Raw genomic sequence first — 17,669 nt, 5'->3', positions numbered from 1 at the left:
ACTTATATTAGTGTGGAAAAACCACTTTTTGCACGTGTTAGTGTTGAAAAACCACTTCGCACTTGTGTTAGTGTTGAAAAACCACTTTTCACACTTGTGTTGGTGCAGGAAACCACTTTTGCACTTGTATTAGTGTGGAAAAAACACTTTTGCACTTGTGATAGTGTTGAAAAACCACTTTGCAGTTGTGTTTGTGTTGAAAAACCACTTTTCGCACTTGTGTTAGTGTTGAAAAACCACTTTTCGCACTTGTGTTGGTGCAGGAAACCACTTTTGCACTTGTATTAGTGTGGAAAAAACACTTTTGCACTTGTGATAGTGTTGAAAAACCACTTTGCAGTTGTGTTTGTGTTGAAAAACCACTTTTGCACTTGTATTAGTGTGGAAAAACCACTTTTCGCACTTGTGTTAGTGTTGAAAAACCACTTTTCGCACTTGTATTAGTGTGGAAAAAACACTTTTTGGACTTGTGATAGTGTTGAAAAACCACTTTTCGCACTTGTGTTGGCGCAGGAAACCACTTTTGCACTTGCATTAGTGTGGAAAAACCACTTTTCGCACTTGTGTTAGTGTTGAAAAACCACTTTTTGCACTTGTGTTAGTGTTGAAAAACCACTTTTCACACTTGTGTTAGTGTTGAAAAACCACTTTTGCACTTGTATTAGTGTGGAAAAACCACTTTTCGCACTTGTGTTAGTGTAGAAAAACCACTTTTCGCACTTGTGTTGGTGCAGGAAACCACTTTTGCACTTATATTAGTGTGGAAAAACCACTTTTCACACGTGTTAGTGTTGAAAAACCACTTTTCGCACTTGTGTTGGTGCAGGAATCCACTTTTGCACTTGTATTAGTGTGGAAAAAACACTTTTGCACTTGTGATAGTGTTGAAAAACCACTTTGCAGTTGTGTTTGTGTTGAAAAACCACTTTTCGCACTTCTGTTAGTGTTGAAAAACCACTTTTCGCACTTGTGTTGGTGCAGGAAACCACTTTTGCACTTGTATTAGTGTGGAAAAACCACTTTTCGCACTTGTGTTAGTGTTGAAAAACCACTTTTCACACTTGTGTTAGTGTTGAAAAACCACTTTTCGCACTTGTGTTAGTGTTGAAAAACCACTTTTCGCACTTGTGTTAATGTTGAAAAACCACTTTTCGCACTTGTGTTGTTGCAGGAAACCACTTTTGCACTTGTATTAGTGTGGAAAAACCACATTTGCACTTGTATTAGTGTGGAAAAAACACTTTTTGCACTTGTGATAGTGTTGAAAAACCACTTTTCGCACTTGTGTTAGTGTTGAAAAACCACTTTTCGTACTTGTGTTGGTGCAGGAAACCACTTTTGCACTTGTATTAGTGTGGAAAAACTACTTTTCGCACTTGTGTTAGTGTTGAAAAACCACTTTTCGCACTTGCGTTAGTGTTGAAAAACCACTTTTTGCACTTGTGTTAGTGTTGAAAAACCACTTTTTGCACTTGTGTTGGTGCAGGACACCACTTTTACACTTGTGATATTGTAGAAAAACCACTTTTCGCACTTGTGTTAGTGCTGAAAAACCACTTTTCGCACTTGTGTTGGTGCAGGAAATCACTTTTGCACTTGTATTAGTGTGGAAAAACCACTTTTCGCACTTGTGTTAGTGTTGAAAAACCACTTTTCGCACTTGCTTTAGTGTTGAAAATCCACTTTTCGCACTTCTGTTAGTGTTGAAAAAATACTTTTTGCACTTGTGTTGGTGCAGGAAACCACTTTTGCACTTGTATTAGTGTGGCAAAAACCACTTTTCGCACTTGTGTTAGTGTTGAAAATCCACTTTTTGCACTTGTGATAGTGTTGAAAAACCACTTTTCGCACTTGTGTTTGCGCAGGAAACCACTTTTGCACTTGTATTAGTGTGGCAAAAACCACTTTTCGCACTTGTGTTAGTGTTGAAAAACCACTTTTCGCACTTGTATTAGTGTGGAAAAAACACTTTTTGCACTTGTGATAGTGTTGAAAAACCACTTTTCGCACTTGTGTTGGCGCAGGAAACCACTTTTGCACTTGCATTAGTGTGGAAAAACCACTTTTCGCACTTGTGTTAGTGTTGAAAAACCACTTTTCGCACTTGTGTTAGTGTTGAAAAACCACTTTTCACACTTGTGTTGGTGCAGGAAACCACTTTTGCACTTGTATTAGTGTGGAAAAACCACTTTTTGCATTTGTGTTAGTGTTGAAAAACCACTTTTGGCACTTGTGTTAGTGTTGAAACACCACTTTTCGCACTTGTGTTAGTGTTGAAAAACCACTTTTCGCACTTGTGTTAGTGTTGAAAAACCACTTTTCGCACTTGTGTTAGTGTTGAAAAACCACTTTTCGCACTTGTGTTAGTGTTGAAAATCCACTTTTCGCACTTCTGTTAGTGTTGAAAAAATACTTTTTGCACTTGTGTTGGTGCAGGAAACCACTTTTGCACTTGTATTAGTGTGGCAAAAACCACTTTTCGCACTTGTGTTAGTGTTGAAAAACCACTTTTCGCACTTGTGTTAGTGTTGAAAAACCACTTTTCGCACTTGTTTTAGTGTTGAAAATCCACTTTTTGCACTTGTGATAGTGTTGAAAAACCACTTTTCGCACTTGTGTTGGCGCAGGAAACCACTTTTGCACTTGTATTAGTGTGGCAAAAACCACTTTTCGCACTTGTGTTAGTGTTGAAAAACCACTTTTCGCACTTGTATTAGTGTGGAAAAAACACTTTTTGCACTTGTGATAGTGTTGAAAAACCACTTTTCGCACTTGTGTTGGCGCAGGAAACCACTTTTGCACTTGCATTAGTGTGGAAAAACCACTTTTCGCACTTGTGTTAGTGTTGAAAAACCACTTTTCGCACTTGTGTTAGTGTTGAAAAACCACTTTTCACACTTGTGTTGGTGCAGGAAACCACTTTTGCACTTGTATTAGTGTGGAAAAACCACTTTTTGCATTTGTGTTAGTGTTGAAAAACCACTTTTGGCACTTGTGTTAGTGTTGAAACACCACTTTTCGCACTTGTGTTAGTGTTGAAAAACCACTTTTCGCACTTGTGTTAGTGTTGAAAAACCACTTTTCGCACTTGTGTTAGTGTTGAAAAACCACTTTTCGCACTTGTGTTAGTGTTGAAAAACCACTTTTCGCACTTGTGTTAGTGTTGAAAAACCACTTTTCGCACTTGTGTTAGTGTTGAAAAACCACTTTTCGCACTTGTGTTAGTGTTGAAAAACCACTTTTCGCACTTGTGTTAGTGTTGAAAAACCACTTTTCGCACTTGTGTTGGTGCAGGAAACCACTTTTGCACTTGTATTAGTGTTGAAAAACCACTTTTCGCACTTGTATTAGTGTTGAAAAACCACTTTTCGTACTTGTGTTGGTGCAGGAAACCACTTTTCGCACTTGTGTTAGTGTTGAAAAACCACTTTTCGCACTTGTTAGTGTTGAAAAACCACTTTTCGCACTTGTGTTGGTGCAGGAAACCACTTTTCGCACTTGTATTAGTGTGGAAAAACCACTTTTCGCACTTGTGTTAGTGTTGAAAAGCCACTTTTTGCACTTGTGTTGGTGCAGGAAACCACTTTTGCACTTATATTAGAGTTGAAAAAACACTTTTCGCACTTGTGATAGTGTTGAAAAACCACTTTTCGCACTTGTGTTGGTGCAGGAAACCACTTTTGCACTTGTATTAGTGTGGAAAAACCACTTTTCGCACTTGTGTTAGTGTTGAAAAACCACTTTTCGCACTTCTTTTAGTGTTGAAAATCCACTTTTCGCACTTGTTAGTGTTGAAAAAATACTTTTTGCACTTGTGTTGGTGCAGGAAACCACTTTTGCACTTGTATTAGTGTGGAAAAACCACTTTTCGCACTTGTGTTAGTGTTGAAAAACCACTTTTCGCACTTGTATTAGTGTGGAAAAAACACTTTTTGCACTTGTGATAGTGTTGAAAAACCACTTTTCGCACTTGTGTTGGCGCAGGAAACCACTTTTGCACTTGCATTAGTGTGGAAAAACAACTTTTCGCACTTGTGTTAGTGTTGAAAAACCACTTTTCGCACTTGTGTTAGTGTTGAAAAACCACTTTTCACACTTGTGTTAGTGTTGAAAAACCACTTTTGCACGTGTATTAGTGTGGAAAAACCACTTTTCGCACTTGTGTTAGTGTAGAAAAACCACTTTTCGCACTTGTGTTGGTGCAGGAAACCACTTTTGCACTTATATTAGTGTGGAAAAACCACTTTTCGCACGTGTTAGTGTTGAAAAACCACTTCGCACTTGTGTTAGTGTTGAAAAACCACTTTTCGCACTTGTGTTGGTGCAGGAAACCACTTTTGCACTTGTATTAGTGTGGAAAAAACACTTTTGCACTTGTGATAGTGTTGAAAAACCACTTTGCAGTTGTGTTTGTGTTGAAAAACCACTTTTCGCACTTGTGTTAGTGTTGAAAAACCACTTTTCGCACTTGTGTTGGTGCAGGAAACCACTTTTGCACTTGTATTAGTGTGGAAAAAACTCTTTTGCACTTGTGATAGTGTTGAAAAACCACTTTGCAGTTGTGTTTGTGTTGAAAAACCACTTTTGCACTTGTATTAGTGTGGAAAAACCACTTTTCGCACTTGTGTTAGTGTTGAAAAACCACTTTTCGCACTTGTATTAGTGTGGAAAAAACACTTTTTGGACTTGTGATAGTGTTGAAAAACCACTTTTCGCACTTGTGTTGGCGCAGGAAACCACTTTTGCACTTGCATTAGTGTGGAAAAACCACTTTTCGCACTTGTGTTAGTGTTGAAAAACCACTTTTTGCACTTGTGTTAGTGTTGAAAAACCACTTTTCACACTTGTGTTAGTGTTGAAAAACCACTTTTGCACTTGTATTAGTGTGGAAAAACCACTTTTCGCACTTGTGTTAGTGTAGAAAAACCACTTTTCGCACTTGTGTTGGTGCAGGAAACCACTTTTGCACTTATATTAGTGTGGAAAAACCACTTTTCACACGTGTTAGTGTTGAAAAACCACTTTTCGCACTTGTGTTGGTGCAGGAATCCACTTTTGCACTTGTATTAGTGTGGAAAAAACACTTTTGCACTTGTGATAGTGTTGAAAAACCACTTTGCAGTTGTGTTTGTGTTGAAAAACCACTTTTCGCACTTCTGTTAGTGTTGAAAAACCACTTTTCGCACTTGTGTTGGTGCAGGAAACCACTTTTGCACTTGTATTAGTGTGGAAAAACCACTTTTCGCACTTGTGTTAGTGTTGAAAAACCACTTTTCACACTTGTGTTAGTGTTGAAAAACCACTTTTCGCACTTGTGTTAGTGTTGAAAAACCACTTTTCGCACTTGTGTTAATGTTGAAAAACCACTTTTCGCACTTGTGTTGTTGCAGGAAACCACTTTTGCACTTGTATTAGTGTGGAAAAACCACATTTGCACTTGTATTAGTGTGGAAAAAACACTTTTTGCACTTGTGATAGTGTTGAAAAACCACTTTTCGCACTTGTGTTAGTGTTGAAAAACCACTTTTCGTACTTGTGTTGGTGCAGGAAACCACTTTTGCACTTGTATTAGTGTGGAAAAACTACTTTTCGCACTTGTGTTAGTGTTGAAAAACCACTTTTCGCACTTGCATTAGTGTTGAAAAACCACTTTTTGCACTTGTGTTAGTGTTGAAAAACCACTTTTTGCACTTGTGTTGGTGCAGGACACCACTTTTACACTTGTGATATTGTAGAAAAACCACTTTTCGCACTTGTGTTAGTGCTGAAAAACCACTTTTCGCACTTGTGTTGGTGCAGGAAATCACTTTTGCACTTGTATTAGTGTGGAAAAACCACTTTTCGCACTTGTGTTAGTGTTGAAAAACCACTTTTCGCACTTGCTTTAGTGTTGAAAATCCACTTTTCGCACTTCTGTTAGTGTTGAAAAAAATACTTTTTGCACTTGTGTTGGTGCAGGAAACCACTTTTGCACTTGTATTATTGTGGCAAAAACCACTTTTCGCACTTGTGTTAGTGTTGAAAAACCACTTTTCGCACTTGTGTTAGTGTTGAAAAACCACTTTTCGCACTTGTGTTGGTGCAGGAATCCACTTTTGCACTTGTATTAGTGTGGAAAAAACACTTTTGCACTTGTGATAGTGTTGAAAAACCACTTTGCAGTTGTGTTTGTGTTGAAAAACCACTTTTCGCACTTGTGTTAGTGTTGAAAAACCACTTTTCGCACTTGTGTTGGTGCAGGAAACCACTTTTGCACTTGTATTAGTGTGGAAAAACCACTTTTCGCACTTGTGTTAGTGTTGAAAAACCACTTTTCACACTTGTGTTAGTGTTGAAAAACCACTTTTCGCACTTGTGTTAGTGTTGAAAAACCACTTTTCGCACTTGTGTTAATGTTGAAAAACCACTTTTCGCACTTGTGTTGTTGCAGGAAACCACTTTTGCACTTGTATTAGTGTGGAAAAACCACTTTTGCACTTGTATTAGTGTGGAAAAAACACTTTTTGCACTTGTGATAGTGTTGAAAAACCACTTTTCGCACTTGTGTTAGTGTTGAAAAACCACTTTTCGTACTTGTGTTGGTGCAGGAAACCACTTTTGCACTTGTATTAGTGTGGAAAAACCACTTTTCGCACTTGTGTTAGTGTTGAAAAACCACTTTTCGCACTTGCGTTAGTGTTGAAAAACCACTTTTTGCACTTGTGTTAGTGTTGAAAAACCACTTTTCACACTTGTGTTAGTGTTGAAAAACCACTTTTGCACGTGTATTAGTGTGGAAAAACCACTTTTCGCACTTGTGTTAGTGTAGAAAAACCACTTTTCGCACTTGTGTTGGTGCAGGAAACCACTTTTGCACTTATATTAGTGTGGAAAAACCACTTTTCGCACGTGTTAGTGTTGAAAAACCACTTCGCACTTGTGTTAGTGTTGAAAAACCACTTTTCGCACTTGTGTTGGTGCAGGAAACCACTTTTGCACTTGTATTAGTGTGGAAAAAACACTTTTGCACTTGTGATAGTGTTGAAAAACCACTTTGCAGTTGTGTTTGTGTTGAAAAACCACTTTTCGCACTTGTGTTAGTGTTGAAAAACCACTTTTCGCACTTGTGTTGGTGCAGGAAACCACTTTTGCACTTGTATTAGTGTGGAAAAAACTCTTTTGCACTTGTGATAGTGTTGAAAAACCACTTTGCAGTTGTGTTTGTGTTGAAAAACCACTTTTGCACTTGTATTAGTGTGGAAAAACCACTTTTCGCACTTGTGTTAGTGTTGAAAAACCACTTTTCGCACTTGTATTAGTGTGGAAAAAACACTTTTTGGACTTGTGATAGTGTTGAAAAACCACTTTTCGCACTTGTGTTGGCGCAGGAAACCACTTTTGCACTTGCATTAGTGTGGAAAAACCACTTTTCGCACTTGTGTTAGTGTTGAAAAACCACTTTTTGCACTTGTGTTAGTGTTGAAAAACCACTTTTCACACTTGTGTTAGTGTTGAAAAACCACTTTTGCACTTGTATTAGTGTGGAAAAACCACTTTTCGCACTTGTGTTAGTGTAGAAAAACCACTTTTCGCACTTGTGTTGGTGCAGGAAACCACTTTTGCACTTATATTAGTGTGGAAAAACCACTTTTCACACGTGTTAGTGTTGAAAAACCACTTTTCGCACTTGTGTTGGTGCAGGAATCCACTTTTGCACTTGTATTAGTGTGGAAAAAACACTTTTGCACTTGTGATAGTGTTGAAAAACCACTTTGCAGTTGTGTTTGTGTTGAAAAACCACTTTTCGCACTTCTGTTAGTGTTGAAAAACCACTTTTCGCACTTGTGTTGGTGCAGGAAACCACTTTTGCACTTGTATTAGTGTGGAAAAACCACTTTTCGCACTTGTGTTAGTGTTGAAAAACCACTTTTCACACTTGTGTTAGTGTTGAAAAACCACTTTTCGCACTTGTGTTAGTGTTGAAAAACCACTTTTCGCACTTGTGTTAATGTTGAAAAACCACTTTTCGCACTTGTGTTGTTGCAGGAAACCACTTTTGCACTTGTATTAGTGTGGAAAACCACATTTGCACTTGTATTAGTGTGGAAAAAACACTTTTTGCACTTGTGATAGTGTTGAAAAACCACTTTTCGCACTTGTGTTAGTGTTGAAAAACCACTTTTCGTACTTGTGTTGGTGCAGGAAACCACTTTTGCACTTGTATTAGTGTGGAAAAACTACTTTTCGCACTTGTGTTAGTGTTGAAAAACCACTTTTCGCACTTGCATTAGTGTTGAAAAACCACTTTTTGCACTTGTGTTAGTGTTGAAAAACCACTTTTTGCACTTGTGTTGGTGCAGGACACCACTTTTACACTTGTGATATTGTAGAAAAACCACTTTTCGCACTTGTGTTAGTGCTGAAAAACCACTTTTCGCACTTGTGTTGGTGCAGGAAATCACTTTTGCACTTGTATTAGTGTGGAAAAACCACTTTTCGCACTTGTGTTAGTGTTGAAAAACCACTTTTCGCACTTGCTTTAGTGTTGAAAATCCACTTTTCGCACTTCTGTTAGTGTTGAAAAAAATACTTTTTGCACTTGTGTTGGTGCAGGAAACCACTTTTGCACTTGTATTATTGTGGCAAAAACCACTTTTCGCACTTGTGTTAGTGTTGAAAAACCACTTTTCGCACTTGTGTTAGTGTTGAAAAACCACTTTTCGCACTTGTGTTGGTGCAGGAATCCACTTTTGCACTTGTATTAGTGTGGAAAAAACACTTTTGCACTTGTGATAGTGTTGAAAAACCACTTTGCAGTTGTGTTTGTGTTGAAAAACCACTTTTCGCACTTGTGTTAGTGTTGAAAAACCACTTTTCGCACTTGTGTTGGTGCAGGAAACCACTTTTGCACTTGTATTAGTGTGGAAAAACCACTTTTCGCACTTGTGTTAGTGTTGAAAAACCACTTTTCACACTTGTGTTAGTGTTGAAAAACCACTTTTCGCACTTGTGTTAGTGTTGAAAAACCACTTTTCGCACTTGTGTTAATGTTGAAAAACCACTTTTCGCACTTGTGTTGTTGCAGGAAACCACTTTTGCACTTGTATTAGTGTGGAAAAACCACTTTTGCACTTGTATTAGTGTGGAAAAAACACTTTTTGCACTTGTGATAGTGTTGAAAAACCACTTTTCGCACTTGTGTTAGTGTTGAAAAACCACTTTTCGTACTTGTGTTGGTGCAGGAAACCACTTTTGCACTTGTATTAGTGTGGAAAAACCACTTTTCGCACTTGTGTTAGTGTTGAAAAACCACTTTTCGCACTTGCGTTAGTGTTGAAAAACCACTTTTTGCACTTGTGTTAGTGTTGAAAAACCACTTTTTGCACTTGTGTTGGTGCAGGACACCACTTTTACACTTGTGATATTGTAGAAAAACCACTTTTCGCACTTGTGTTAGTGCTGAAAAACCACTTTTCGCACTTGTGTTGGTGCAGGAAATCACTTTTGCACTTGTATTAGTGTGGAAAAACCACTTTTCGCACTTGTGTTAGTGTTGAAAAACCACTTTTCGCACTTGTTTTAGTGTTGAAAATCCACTTTTCGCACTTCTGTTAGTGTTGAAAAAATACTTTTTGTACTTGTGTTGGTGCAGGAAACCACTTTTGCACTTGTATTAGTGTGGCAAAAACCACTTTTCGCACTTGTGTTGGCGCAGGAAACCACTTTTGCACTTGCATTAGTGTGGAAAAACCACTTTTCGCACTTGTGTTAGTGTTGAAAAACCACTTTTCGCACTTGTGTTAGTGTTGAAAAACCACTTTTCACACTTGTGTTGGTGCAGGAAACCACTTTTGCACTTGTATTAGTATGGAAAAAACACTTTTTGCACATGTGATAGTGTTGAAAAACCACTTTTCGCACTTGTGTTAGTGTTGAAAAACCACTTTTCGCACTTGTGTTGGTGCAGGAAACCACTTTTGCACTTGTATTAGTGTGGAAAAACCACTTTTCGCATTTGTGTTAGTGTTGAAAAACCACTTTTGGCACTTGTGTTAGTGTTGAAACACCACTTTTCGCACTTGTGTTAGTGTTGAAAAACCACTTTTCGCACTTGTGTTAGTGTTGAAAAACCACTTTTCGCACTTGTGTTAGTGTTGAAAAACCAGTTTTCGCACTTGTGTTGGTGCAGGAAACCACTTTTGCACTTGTATTAGTGTGGAAAAATCACTTTTCGCACTTGTGTTAGTGTTGAAAAACCAGTTTTCACACTTGTGTTGGTGCAGGAAACCACTTTTGCACTTGTATTAGTGTGGAAAAACCACTTTTCGCACTTGTGTTAGTGTTGAAAAACCACTTTTCGCACTTGTGTTAGTGTTGAAAAACCACTTTTCGCACTTGTGTTAGTGTTGAAAAACCACTTTTCGCACTTGTGTTAGTGTTGAAAAACCACTTTTCGCACTTGTGTTAGTGTTGACAAACCACTTTTCGCACTTGTGTTGGTGCAGGAAACCACTTTTGCACTTGTATTAGTGTGGAAAAACCACTTTTCGCACTTGTGTTAGTGTTGGCAAACCACTTTTCGCACTTGTGTTGGTGCTGGAAACCACTTTTGCACTTGTGATAGTGTTGAAAAACCACTTTTCGCACTTGTGTTAGTGTTGAAAAACCACTTTTCGAACTTGTGTTGGTGCAGGAAACCACTTTTCGCACTTGTGTTAGTGTTGAAAAACCACTTTTCGCACTTGTTAGTGTTGAAAAACCACTTTTCGCACTTGTGTTGGTGCAGGACACCACTTTTGCACTTGTGATATTGTAGAAAAACCACTTTTCGCACTTGTGTTAGTGCTGAAAAACCACTTTTCGCACTTGTGTTGGTGCAGGAAATCACTTTTGCACTTGTATTAGTGTGGAAAAACCACTTTTCGCACTTGTGTTAGTGTTGAAAAACCACTTTTCGCACTTGTTTTAGTGTTGAAAATCCACTTTTCGCACTTCTGTTAGTGTTGAAAAAATACTTTTTGCACTTGTGTTGGTGCAGGAAACCACTTTTTCACTTGTATTAGTGTGGCAAAAACCACTTTTCGCACTTGTGTTAGTGTTGAAAAACCACTTTTCGCACTTGTATTTGTGTGGAAAAAACACTTTTTGCACTTGTGATAGTGTTGAAAAACCACTTTTCGCACTTGTGTTGGCGCAGGAAACCACTTTTGCACCTGCATTAGTGTGGAAAAACCACTTTTCGCACTTGTGTTAGTGTTGAAAAACCACTTTTCGCACTTGTGTTAGTGTTGAAAAACCACTTTTCACACTTGTGTTGGTGCAGGAAACACTTTTGCACTTGTGTTAGTGTTGAAAAACCACTTTTCGCACTTGTATTAGTGTGGAAAAAACACTTTTTGGACTTGTGATAGTGTTGAAAAACCACTTTTCGCACTTGTGTTGGCGCAGGAAACCACTTTTGCACTTGCATTAGTGTGGAAAAACCACTTTTCGCACTTGTGTTAGTGTTGAAAAACCACTTTTCGCACTTGTGTTAGTGTTGAAAAACCACTTTTCACACTTGTGTTAGTGTTGAAAAACCACTTTTGCACTTGTATTAGTGTGGAAAAACCACTTTTCGCACTTGTGTTAGTGTAGAAAAACCACTTTTCGCACTTGTGTTGGTGCAGGAAACCACTTTTGCACTTATATTAGTGTGGAAAAACCACTTTTCACACGTGTTAGTGTTGAAAAACCACTTTTCGCACTTGTGTTAGTGTTGAAAAACCACTTTTCGCACTTGTGTTGGTGCAGGAATCCACTTTTGCACTTGTATTAGTGTGGAAAAAACACTTTTGCACTTGTGATAGTGTTGAAAAACCACTTTGCAGTTGTGTTTGTGTTGAAAAACCACTTTTCGCACTTGTGTTAGTGTTGAAAAACCACTTTTCGCACTTGTGTTGGTGCAGGAAACCACTTTTGCACTTGTATTAGTGTGGAAAAACCACTTTTCGCACTTGTGTTAGTGTTGAAAAACCACTTTTCACACTTGTGTTAGTGTTGAAAAACCACTTTTCGCACTTGTGTTAGTGTTGAAAAACCACTTTTCGCACTTGTGTTAATGTTGAAAAACCACTTTTCGCACTTGTGTTGTTGCAGGAAACCACTTTTGCACTTGTATTAGTGTGGAAAAACCACTTTTGCACTTGTATTAGTGTGGAAAAAACACTTTTTGCACTTGTGATAGTGTTGAAAAACCACTTTTCGCACTTGTGTTAGTGTTGAAAAACCACTTTTCGTACTTGTGTTGGTGCAGGAAACCACTTTTGCACTTGTATTAGTGTGGAAAAACCACTTTTCGCACTTGTGTTAGTGTTGAAAAACCACTTTTCGCACTTGCGTTAGTGTTGAAAAACCACTTTTTGCACTTGTGTTAGTGTTGAAAAACCACTTTTTGCACTTGTGTTGGTGCAGGACACCACTTTTACACTTGTGATATTGTAGAAAAACCACTTTTCGCACTTGTGTTAGTGCTGAAAAACCACTTTTCGCACTTGTGTTGGTGCAGGAAATCACTTTTGCACTTGTATTAGTGTGGAAAAACCACTTTTCGCACTTGTGTTAGTGTTGAAAAACCACTTTTCGCACTTGTTTTAGTGTTGAAAATCCACTTTTCGCACTTCTGTTAGTGTTGAAAAAATACTTTTTGTACTTGTGTTGGTGCAGGAAACCACTTTTGCACTTGTATTAGTGTGGCAAAAACCACTTTTCGCACTTGTGTTGGCGCAGGAAACCACTTTTGCACTTGCATTAGTGTGGAAAAACCACTTTTCGCACTTGTGTTAGTGTTGAAAAACCACTTTTCGCACTTGTGTTAGTGTTGAAAAACCACTTTTCACACTTGTGTTGGTGCAGGAAACCACTTTTGCACTTGTATTAGTATGGAAAAAACACTTTTTGCACATGTGATAGTGTTGAAAAACCACTTTTCGCACTTGTGTTAGTGTTGAAAAACCACTTTTCGCACTTGTGTTGGTGCAGGAAACCACTTTTGCACTTGTATTAGTGTGGAAAAACCACTTTTCGCATTTGTGTTAGTGTTGAAAAACCACTTTTGGCACTTGTGTTAGTGTTGAAACACCACTTTTCGCACTTGTGTTAGTGTTGAAAAACCACTTTTCGCACTTGTGTTAGTGTTGAAAAACCACTTTTCGCACTTGTGTTAGTGTTGAAAAACCAGTTTTCGCACTTGTGTTGGTGCAGGAAACCACTTTTGCACTTGTATTAGTGTGGAAAAACCACTTTTCGCACTTGTGTTAGTGTTGAAAAACCAGTTTTCGCACTTGTGTTGGTGCAGTAAACCACTTTTGCACTTGTATTAGTGTGGAAAAACCACTTTTCGCACTTGTGTTAGTGTTGAAAAACCACTTTTCGCACTTGTGTTAGTGTTGAAAAACCACTTTTCGCACTTGTGTTAGTGTTGAAAAACCACTTTTCGCACTTGTGTTAGTGTTGAAAAACCACTTTTCGCACTTGTGTTAGTGTTGACAAACCACTTTTCGCACTTGTGTTGGTGCAGGAAACCACTTTTGCACTTGTATTAGTGTGGAAAAACCACTTTTCGCACTTGTGTTAGTGTTGGCAAACCACTTTTCGCACTTGTGTTGGTGCTGGAAACCACTTTTGCACTTGTGATAGTGTTGAAAAACCACTTTTCGCACTTGTGTTAGTGTTGAAAAACCACTTTTCGAACTTGTGTTGGTGCAGGAAACCACTTTTCGCACTTGTGTTAGTGTTGAAAAACCACTTTTCGCACTTGTTAGTGTTGAAAAACCACTTTTCGTACTTGTGTTGGTGCAGGACACCACTTTTGCACTTGTGATATTGTAGAAAAACCACTTTTCGCACTTGTGTTAGTGCTGAAAAACCACTTTTCGCACTTGTGTTGGTGCAGGAAATCACTTTTGCACTTGTATTAGTGTGGAAAAACCACTTTTCGCACTTGTGTTAGTGTTGAAAAACCACTTTTCGCACTTGTTTTAGTGTTGAAAATCCACTTTTCGCACTTGTGTTAGTGTTGAAAAAATACTTTTTGCACTTGTGTTGGTGCAGGAAACCACTTTTGCACTTGTATTAGTGTGGCAAAAACCACTTTTCGCACTTGTGTTAGTGTTGAAAAACCACTTTTCGCACTTGTATTTGTGTGGAAAAAACACTTTTTGCACTTGTGATAGTGTTGAAAAACCACTTTTCGCACTTGTGTTGGCGCAGGAAACCACTTTTGCACCTGCATTAGTGTGGAAAAACCACTTTTCGCACTTGTGTTAGTGTTGAAAAACCACTTTTCGCACTTGTGTTAGTGTTGAAAAACCACTTTTCACACTTGTGTTGGTGCAGGAAACACTTTTGCACTTGTATTAGTGTGGAAAAACCACTTTTCGCATTTGTGTTAGTGTTGAAAAACCACTTTTGGCACTTGTGTTAGTGTTGAAACACCACTTTTCGCACTTGTGTTAGTGTTGAAAAACCACTTTTCGCACTTGTGTTAGTGTTGAAAAACCACTTTTCGCACTTGTGTTAGTGTTGAAAAACCACTTTTCGCACTTGTGTTAGTGTTGAAAAACCACTTTTCGCACTTGTGTTAGTGTTGAAAAACCACTTTTCGCACTTGTGTTAGTGTTGAAAAACCACTTTTCGCACTTGTGTTAGTGTTGAAAAACCACTTTTCGCACTTGTGTTGGTGCAGGAAACCACTTTTGCACTTGTATTAGTGTTGAAAAACCACTTTTCGCACTTGTATTAGTGTTGAAAAACCACTTTTCGTACTTGTGTTGGTGCAGGAAACCACTTTTCGCACTTGTGTTAGTGTTGAAAAACCACTTTTCGCACTTGTTAGTGTTGAAAAACCACTTTTCGCACTTGTGTTGGTGCAGGAAACCACTTTTCGCACTTGTATTAGTGTGGAAAAACCACTTTTCGCACTTGTTAGTGTGGAAAAACCACTTTTCGCACTTGTTAGTGTTGAAAAACCACTTTTCGCACTTGTGTTAGTGTTGAAAAGCCACTTTTTGCACTTGTGTTGGTGCAGGAAACCACTTTTGCACTTGTATTAGAGTTGAAAAAACACTTTTCGCACTTGTGATAGTGTTGAAAAACCACTTTTCGCACTTGTGTTGGTGCAGGAAACCACTTTTGCACTTGTATTAGTGTGGAAAAACCACTTTTCGCACTTGTGTTAGTGTTGAAAAACCACTTTTCGCACTTGTGTTGGTGCAGGAAACCACTTTTGCACTTGTATTAGTGTGGAAAAACCACTTTTCGCACTTGTGTTAGTGTTGAAAAACCACTTTTCGCACTTGTATTAGTGTGGAAAAAACACTTTTTGCACTTGTGTTAGTGTTGACAAACCACTTTTCGCACTTGTGTTGGTGCAGGAAACCACTTTTGCACTTGTATTAGTGTGGAAAAACCACTTTTCGCACTTGTGTTAGTGTTGGCAAACCACTTTTCGCACTTGTGTTGGTGCTGGAAACCACTTTTGCACTTGTGATAGTGTTGAAAAACCACTTTTCGCACTTGTGTTAGTGTTGAAAAACCACTTTTCGTACTTGTGTTGGTGCAGGAAACCATTTTTCGCACTTGTGTTAGTGTTGAAAAACCACTTTTCGCACTTGTTAGTGTTGAAAAACCACTTTTTGCACTTGTGTTGGTGTAGGAAACCACTTTTGCACTTGTATTAGTGTGGAAAAACCACTTTTCGCACTTGTGTTAGTGTTGAAAAACCACTTTTTGCACTTGTGTTGGTGCAGGAAACCACTTTTGCACTTGTATTAGAGTTGAAAAAACACTTTTCGCACTTGTGATAGTGTTGAAAAACCACTTTTTGCACTTGTGTTGGTGCAGGACACCACTTTTGCACTTGTGATATTGTAGAAAAACCACTTTTTGCACTTGTGTTAGTGCTGAAAAACCACTTTTCGCACTTGTGTTGGTGCAGGAAACCACTTTTGCACTTGTATTAGTGTGGCAAAAACCACTTTTCGCACTTGTGTTAGTGTTGAAAAACCACTTTTCGCACTTGTATTAGTGTGGAAAAAACACTTTTTGCACTTGTGATAGTGTTGAAAAACCACTTTTCGCACTTGTGTTGGCGCAGGAAACCACTTTTGCACTTGCATTAGTGTGGAAAAACCACTTTTCGCACTTGTGTTAGTGTTGAAAAACCACTTTTCGCACTTGTGTTAGTGTTGAAAAACCACTTTTCACACTTGTGTTGGTGCAGGAAACCACTTTTGCACTTGTATTAGTGTGGAAAAACCACTTTTTGCATTTGTGTTAGTGTTGAAAAACCACTTTTGGCACTTGTGTTAGTGTTGAAACACCACTTTTCGCACTTGTGTTAGTGTTGAAAAACCACTTTTCGCACTTGTGTTAGTGTTGAAAAACCACTTTTCGCACTTGTGTTAGTGTTGAAAAACCACTTTTCGCACTTGTGTTAGTGTTGAAAAACCACTTTTCGAACTTGTGTTGGTGCAGGAAACCACTTTTCGCACTTGTGTTAGTGTTGAAAAACCACTTTTCGCACTTGTTAGTGTTGAAAAACCACTTTTCGCACTTGTGTTGGTGCAGGACACCACTTTTGCACTTGTGATATTGTAGAAAAACCACTTTTCGCACTTGTGTTAGTGCTGAAAAACCACTTTTCGCACTTGTGTTGGTGCAGGAAATCAATTTTGCACTTGTATTAGTGTGGAAAAACCACTTTTCGCACTTGTGTTAGTGTTGAAAAACCACTTTTCGCACTTGTATTTGTGTGGAAAAAACACTTTTTGCACTTGTGATAGTGTTGAAAAACCACTTTTCGCACTTGTGTTGGCGCAGGAAACCACTTTTGCACCTGCATTAGTGTGGAAAAACCACTTTTCGCACTTGTGTTAGTGTTGAAAAACCACTTTTCGCACTTGTGTTAGTGTTGAAAAACCACTTTTCACACTTGTGTTGGTGCAGGAAACACTTTTGCACTTGTATTAGTGTGGAAAAACCACTTTTCGCATTTGTGTTAGTGTTGAAAAACCACTTTTGGCACTTGTGTTAGTGTTGAAACACCACTTTTCGCACTTGTGTTAGTGTTGAAAAACCACTTTTCGCACTTGTGTTAGTGTTGAAAAACCACTTTTCGCACTTGTGTTAGTGTTGAAAAACCACTTTTCGCACTTGTGTTAGTGTTGAAAAACCACTTTTCGCACTTGTGTTAGTGTTGAAAAACCACTTTTCGCACTTGTGTTAGTGTTGAAAAACCACTTTTCGCACTTGTGTTAGTGTTGAAAAACCACTTTTCGCACTTGTGTTGGTGCAGGAAACCACTTTTGCACTTGTATTAGTGTTGAAAAACCACTTTTCGCACTTGTATTAGTGTTGAAAAACCACTTTTCGTACTTGTGTTGGTGCAGGAAACCACTTTTCGCACTTGTGTTAGTGTTGAAAAACCACTTTTCGCACTTGTTAGTGTTGAAAAACCACTTTTCGCACTTGTGTTGGTGCAGGAAACCACTTTTCGCACTTGTATTAGTGTGGAAAAACCACTTTTCGCACTTGTTAGTGTGGAAAAACCACTTTTCGCACTTGTTAGTGTTGAAAAACCACTTTTCGCACTTGTGTTAGTGTTGAAAAGCCACTTTTTGCACTTGTGTTGGTGCAGGAAACCACTTTTG

The sequence above is a fragment of the Myxine glutinosa genome, chromosome 13 (assembly GCF_964187855.1).
Source record: "Myxine glutinosa chromosome 13, kmMyxGlut1.1, whole genome shotgun sequence".
Taxonomy (NCBI): domain Eukaryota; kingdom Metazoa; phylum Chordata; class Myxini; order Myxiniformes; family Myxinidae; genus Myxine; species Myxine glutinosa.
This window is presented reverse-complemented; position numbering follows the sequence as displayed.